Source organism: Bos grunniens, chromosome 20 (genome assembly GCF_055505025.1).
Source record: "Bos grunniens cultivar Pamir isolate PY7600 chromosome 20, Bosgru_T2T1.0, whole genome shotgun sequence".
Lineage (NCBI taxonomy): Eukaryota > Metazoa > Chordata > Mammalia > Artiodactyla > Bovidae > Bos > Bos grunniens.
The window spans coordinates 51,467,040-51,474,313 of NC_141184.1; the positions used below are offsets into that span (position 1 = coordinate 51,467,040).

At 44.1% G+C, this 7,274-nt stretch overlaps 1 long non-coding RNA gene across 1 annotated transcript; it reads right to left on the bottom strand.

Moving 5' to 3' along the window:
• Window positions 1–522: 522 nt before the first annotated feature.
• Window positions 523–6,765, bottom strand: LOC147350405 (uncharacterized). The gene is made up of 2 exons (XR_015148822.1): window positions 6,368–6,765; window positions 523–1,512 (listed from the first exon to the last, which is right to left on the bottom strand). It is a non-coding gene; the product is annotated as an uncharacterized LOC147350405 (long non-coding RNA).
• Window positions 6,766–7,274: the final 509 nt, after the last annotated feature.

Sequence of the window (7,274 nt, forward strand, 5' to 3'; positions counted from 1 at the left end):
CTAGAGCTGCGGTTCCCGGGCCCACGTGCTCTAGAACCTGTGCTCCGCAACAAGAAGCCCCCACAGTGAGATGCCCATGCACCTGAACTGCAGTGAAGTAGCCCCCGCTCACCACAACTAAAGCAAAGCCCTTGATGGAGTGAAGACCCAGCAGAGCCAAACATAAAAAACAAAGAAAGAAATATTAGCCGTTCAAGACCAGATCTGGGCAGTAGTTGAAGCTTTGACTCCAAACCTTCTTAGTCCCAATCCTTCCACAACACAGCACTGTCTTACAGATTTCTAAGGTGGACAGAACCAGACCTTACCTTTGGGTGGGAGGGACTTAAAAATAGAAGGTCTAAGACAACATCAAGATCCAGCTCATTTCTGAGTACCTGCTGCTTAATTACCTTGACAACAATATTCTTTACAGGCAGATTTAATGTACTTTTCCTTGTCTATAGAGATGTTTCTGAAGGACATACCTACATCTGGAATTACTTTTCAAGTACTGCAGACAGGTTTAGACTGATCCACTCATACTCTTCACAGATTTTTATTAAAACAACTTTTCAGCTGAATGAGATACGGATAAAGTGAGAGATTTCTCTACAGCCATAGAAGACAGATACAAAAGAAGGTGAAGTCCCTGTGACCTTAGTAAGCTGACTGTTGTTGCTGTTCAGTTGTTCAGTCGTGTTCAACTCTTTACAACCCCCATGGACTGCAGCATGCCAGGCTTCCCTGTCCTTCACCATCTTCTGGAATTTGCTCAAACTCACGTCCATTGAGTTGGTGATGACATCCAACCATCTCATCGTCTGTTGTCCCCTGGGACAACTGCCTTCAATCTTTCCCAGCATCAGTGTCTTGTCAAATGAGTCGGCTCTTCGAATCAGGTGGCCAAGGTATTGGAGCTTCAGCATCAGTCCTTCCAATGAATATTCCGGACTAAATATTTCCTTTGGGATTGACTGGTTTGATCTCCTTGCAGTCCAAGGGACTCTCAAGAGTCTTTTCCAACACCACAGTTCAAAAGCATCAATTCTTCAGCATTCAGACTTCTGTAGGGTCCAACTCTCACATCCATACATGACTACTGGAAAAACCATAGCTTTGACTAAATGGACCTTTGTCAGCAAAGTGATGTCTCTGTTTTTTAATACACTGTGTAGGTTTATCATAGCTTTACTTCCAAGGAGCAAGCATCTTTTAATTTCATGGCTGCAGTCACCATCTGCAGTGATTTTGGAGCCCAAGAAAATAAAATCTGTCACTGTTTTCATTGTTTCCCCACCTATTTGCCATGAAGTGATGGGACCAAATGCCATGATCTTAGTTTTTTGAATGTTGAACTTTAAGCCAGCATTTTCGCTCTCCTCTTTTACCTTCATCAAGAGGCTTTTTAGTTCCTCTTCACTTTCTGCCATAAGGGTGGTGTTATCTGCATATCTGAGGTTATTGATATTTCTCCTGGCAATGTTGATCCTAGTTTGTGCTCATCCAGCCCGGCATTACTCATGATGTACTCTGCATATAAGTTAAATAAGCAGTGTGACAATATACAGCTTTGATGTACTCGTTCCCCAATTTTGAACCAGTCCATTGTTCCATGTCTGGTTCTAACTTTTTATTTTCTCCAAAAGCCCCGGAAGTGTTTCCAGTCCCACTTGCTTTCCAAGGACCTTGTTACTCACCCAAGAGATCTCTGTGTCACCTCCCCTTCTCCTGGGCAAGATTTTGGTCAATAGAATATGGCATAAGTGATGCTAAGTGGCTTCCAAGGTTGGATCAACAAAAAATGGTACAGCTTCTGGACTTCCTTGGTGGCACAGTAGATAGAAATCTACCTGCCAATGCAGGGGACATGGGTTTGATCCCTAGTCCAAGAGACCCCACAAGCCTGGCACTACAACTACTGAGCCCACGTGCCACAGGTGTTGAAGCCTGTCACCTTAGGGTCCAAGAGCCACAACTACTGAGCCCTATCGCTGCAACTACTGAAGCCCATGTGCCCAGGGTCTGTGCTCCCCAACAAGAGAAAGCACTGCAATGAGAAGTCCACGTACCACAGGAAAGAGTAGCCCCTGCTTGCTGCAACTAGAGAAAGCCCATGTGTAGCAGCAAAGACCAACTACAGCCCAAATTAAATAAATATTTAAAAAAAAAAGAATACAGCTTCTGCCTGGCTCTGTCTTTTAGGACACTTGTGTGGACACGGTGAGGAAGCCCAAGTTAGTTCATGTAGAGAGGACTGATGCTACAGCCAGCAGCCAGCTTTCACCTCCAGAATGTAAGGGAACAAACCTTCCAGTCTTCAGGATTGATAGAGAGCTTTCCAGATAAGACCCTAGACTTGCTGTACTCTGAATTCTTGTCCCGCAAAATTCATTCTAACAGTTGTTGTTTGGCACACTAAGTTTTGATCCGATGTGCTATACACAATCATGGTGAGTAGAACTCTGACCATAGCCCACTCCCTTTTTAGGCTCAGTTACATTCAGTGAATGTTCTAGAGAAAAAAAAAAAAAATTCACCCAAAACTTCATTCACTGCTTTGAGACAAAGCAACTTATCAGTACTTATAAACTCTTCCACCCAAAGATCCCCAGGCAGAAATAAGTGAATAGATATCCCCTGAAACTGGATTTCTCCTGTACCCTTTTCTTTTTTACCATCAGGTTAGGTCTGTTTTCCAGGAAGGTATGCATCATTTCCCCCGGGGAGCCTGCACAGGGATCCTTTTACCTTCATATAAGAAGCATGGATTTGAGCATTACCCCTCCCAGCACTATTTTCATTTTAATATCCTACAGCACTGTAAGCAGATGGAAGGAATCTCTAAGTTCAGAGTGTAATGTCTGTGCCAGGAAAGCATGGAAGGGAAAGTGAATTGTTCACATTTCTGACAAGCCATGTGAAGGAAGCTGACATCCACTTTGCTCCAGGGTAAAGCAAAGGTTCGACCAGGTCTGGTGGCTTATGATACAGAACTAAAGGAATCTGGTCAATTACCTAATTTCTCTTGATTGGCAAATCTGTACTGTTCAGAATGAAACCTTTTTGATGCACCAAGACCCCATACTAATTTGAAAGCCTGAACACCATGTTTTACACTTTCTAAGTTTGGTGAGAAACATTCTTGGCATCACCGTAAACATGGGAGGTATTAATATAAAACAGCTAGTTGTGTATTAGAAGGATGGCCTTTCCCACTGAGCCTGCTGCTGCTGCTGCTAAGTCGCTTCAGTCGTGTCCAACTCTGTGCAACCCTGTAGACAGCAGCCCACCAGGCTCCCCCATCCCTGGGATTCTCCAGGCAAGAACACTGGAGTGGGTTGCCATTTCCTTCTGCAATGCACGAAAGTGAAAAGTGAAAGTGACGTCACTCAGTCGTGTCCGACTCTTAGTGACCCCATGGACTGCAGCCCACCAGGCTCCTCCGTCCATGAGATTTTCCAGGCAAGAGTCCTGGAGTAGGGTGCCATTGCCTTCTCTGCCAACTGAGTCTAGTAAGACAATATCTTCTGGGTTTCTAGACATAACCACATAACAAATTTGCTATGTGACCTCAGAAAGGTCATATTACTTCTCTGGTTCTTGTCTACTCAGCAAAAATAAAGAGTTCAAATAATATAACTCTCTATATCTATCACTCTATGAGATTGCAGGACCCAGACTTGACCTTAACCAAAGCCCCAACAAAGACTGGCACAGTTCAAGAGAGGGCCACATCAGAAAACTCTTTGTTTTTATGTCGGGAATGAACTATCTTTCACTAGAGTGTGTTTGCCTACACAATAAAATCTTACTCAAAGTGGCTTTCAATATCTATTTTATAACATCTCAAAGGTAGGGTTGGCTCCTGGGCAGGTTGATAAAGTAGCTGACATGTCATGAAGACCCAAGGCTGGGACTTTCCTGGTGGTCCAGTAGTTAAGAATCCACCTGCCAATGCAGGGGACACAGGTTCAATCCCTGGTCAGGGAAGATCCCCATGCTGCAAGACAACTAAGCCCATGCTCTGCAACAAGAGAACCCCTGCTCACCACAACTAGAGAAAGTCCACGTGCAACACTGAAGACCCAGCGCAGCCAAAAATTAACTAATTAAAAAAAAAAAAAAAAAAGACTTAGGGTCTTCTGAGCTTTGATGTTTACTCCCTCCATAAGCGGGTAACCAGATAGCTCCAGTGGAACCAAACATCACATCCAGACAAAATGTCATGAGGAAGAAGAGAGACTATCTCCTTCTGGGACTTTCTCTCAGGTGAGAGACCTTCCCCAGAATGGCACCCCTGGCCCCGACCAGCAGCAGCAGACTTCTTATGTCTCATCAACCAGACTGGGTCATGTTCTCCACCTTGAAATCATCACTGGCCAAGAGAATGAGGTCTCCTAGGTGGCTTAGGCTAAGCATCTGAGTGAGATGGATACCGAGAGTCAGTCAAAGGTCCACTATGTTCCACTCCAATTCTGCTTTAATTTCTCCTAAAATAAGCTCTGACTGTCCCACCTCTCCTCTCCAAAGAGCAGTGGGCAATATACAAACTGTAGGCAATAGTTCTCATCCCTGGGTGCACAGTAGAGTTACCTGGGAAGTATTAATACTTTTATAACCACACCAAGCCTAGACTTCACCCCAGACCAATGATAATGGGAGCAGATGATTCTGGTTTGTCCAGGATGACGGCAACTCAGGGATGCTACCAAGTCTCCTGACTCCTGCTTTAACATTCGTCCCACTCCTGGCTTTCATTCTTGTTTATTCCATGCAGTTCTGTATAGTATATATAAGTGATCTGACTACTAAAGAGTATCCTACAAATCTTCCTATGAGAACAACAAAGGTCAAATTTATATAAACACTTGCCTCCCCCAACTCTTTTTAGATTTCTTTAGAAATGCCTGAAGGGAAAAGACTCCTACCTGATTCTGACTTGTATTAATATTTCACAGCTGCCTAAAGAAGCTTTGCAATAAATGCATATTTTAACAATATGCTTCAGCAGGTAGCTCATGTCTTACAATAATGTGACGTTTTTATGACATCATAGATTTACCGATTTGCAGTCAAACATTTTAAAAGGTATTCATTCCTTTGTGTGTGCGTGCATGCTCAGTCACTCAGTCATGTCTGACTCTTTGTGACCCCATGGATTGTACCCTGCCAGGCTCCTCTGTCCATGGAATTTTCCAGGCAAGAATACTGGAATGGGTTGCCATTTCCTACTCCAGGGGATCTTCCTGCCTCAGGGTTTGAACCCATGTCTCCTGCACTGGCAGGTGGATTCTTTACCACTGTGCCCCTGGAAAGCCCTTTAGTGTGTTTTAAATTGTGTCTCAGCAGCACTCAACTCTGAAGCACTGTAGGATTAAGAAAGTGCTGCCAAGTCCCTTCCCCTCTACCTCCTCGTGGTGACAGAAGAAAAAAAAAACACACAAAATCTTAATTTCATTGGGACATCAAAGATGGATTTTTAAAAAGTCAACAATGTTCTGCCCACAACACTCTACATTTTTTAAGTTGTTTATTTCAACTCCTGTTTGTTATCTTTCCTTGAAAGAGGTATAGTGTGCATAAACTAAGAATGTTGAAAGGAAAAGGAATATTCTCTTTAAATGAAAGTGAAAAGTGCTAGGCCAAACTGGAAAGAATAATATAAATAATATGAAAGTAAACTGGGGCAAAGGGATGCTAATTCATCCTTCTAGAAACCACACCAAGCCAAGAATCCATTCCACGAGCGGAAGAAGTTGTAAAAAAGAAAGGAAGGACAAACTACCTCTCACTCACGCTTGCCCAAAACTGAGGTGGGTGGAAATAGCCTACTTAAGTAAGAAGTCCACTAAATATTTAATGAAACAAGTTTATAAAACCGTTTCTATCTTTACAGTTTTGATTGCTTCCTGCCTTTCACCTTTCCCTCTTCCTCTCCTCCTTTACACAAAGTGCTCTGGCTCCCTCCCACAGCTTCTCTCTCATTGCCCAGAACAACTGGCTCTGTTTCCACAGCTGCCGGCTCCACCTTCCTTCTGCTCTGCAAACACAACTTTTCTTCAGCCAAATCCTCAGTCCAGCTCCTCCTCCCGACGTTTATCGCGTTTCTCTGGGGTAACAATATCTTCTGGTTGCCCAGGCTTGAAGCCATTAACCCCCTATGCCCGCTTCTCCTCATCCCTAATGCCAGGTCCCCCACTTCTCCCAGTGCCGCCAGTGGAGGCAGCAGGGCCCTGGGCTGCGCGTCCGCTGGAGCCAGCCTGGCCGCCGCAGTGCCCGCCAGTGCCCCTAGTCCCCATATTGCCGGCCTCAGGGAAGTTTTTTAACTTCTCTATGGTTCAGTTCCCTCATCTGCAAAAAGACAGTCGGTCATAATACTACTTACCTCAACGGGTTGTTGTGAGAATGAAATCCGGTAAAACACGGAGCACTAGCAGAGTCAACGATAAGCATTTGCTGCCTTTCAAACGCAGGCCTCACCATTGCATACTGTGCCTCTGTACGATCCTCCGATGACTTCACTCCCTTCTCCAATGCCCCTTCCACACATTTCAAAGAGGAACCTTGCTCATTCACTGCTCCACAGTTGTCAGCGGCCCTCAGATGATGAAGCGGTTTGATTCATCCTCCATCAGCAGCATCCACAATAGGCCCAGAGCCTGCATTTCCAGCCACACGACCTTGAAACAGCATTTGCAGACCGTGCGCTCCACCCCCATCTAACCACAGCCAATTCCTCCGTAGACTACGGGCCCCTTCTCTCCACCTGGTACTTTTCTTCTCAACTGCTCAAATCCTTCGACTCCGATATATTTCAAACAAACGAAAAATAGAATAATACACTTATCCTCCACCCAATGCTATCAAGTATAAATATTTTGTCACAACCATTCCATATCTCTTTAAAGAGATCAAACATTACAGATGTATCTGAAGGCCCATGTGCCCAGTCCTGATCCTACAGCCCTCACAAACTCCCTAGAAGTAACAGATATCATATCCTGGATCTGGTACTTGTGATTTTCTTGCTCTTTTAAAACACTATTATTGATCAAGAATAAGAAAAGTCTGAGATACTGTTACAACAAAGAAAAGCCTAAGGAGACATGACTAAATGTAATATGATATCTGAGATAATTTTGAAGCAGGAAAAGTACAGTAGGGAGTAACAAAGAAATCTCAACCAAGCATGGACTTTAGTTAATAATAAAGCGTACACAGACATTCATTAGAGACTGGTGGCTCAGACGGTAAAGCCACCTGCAATGTAGGAGACCAGGTTCAATCTTGGG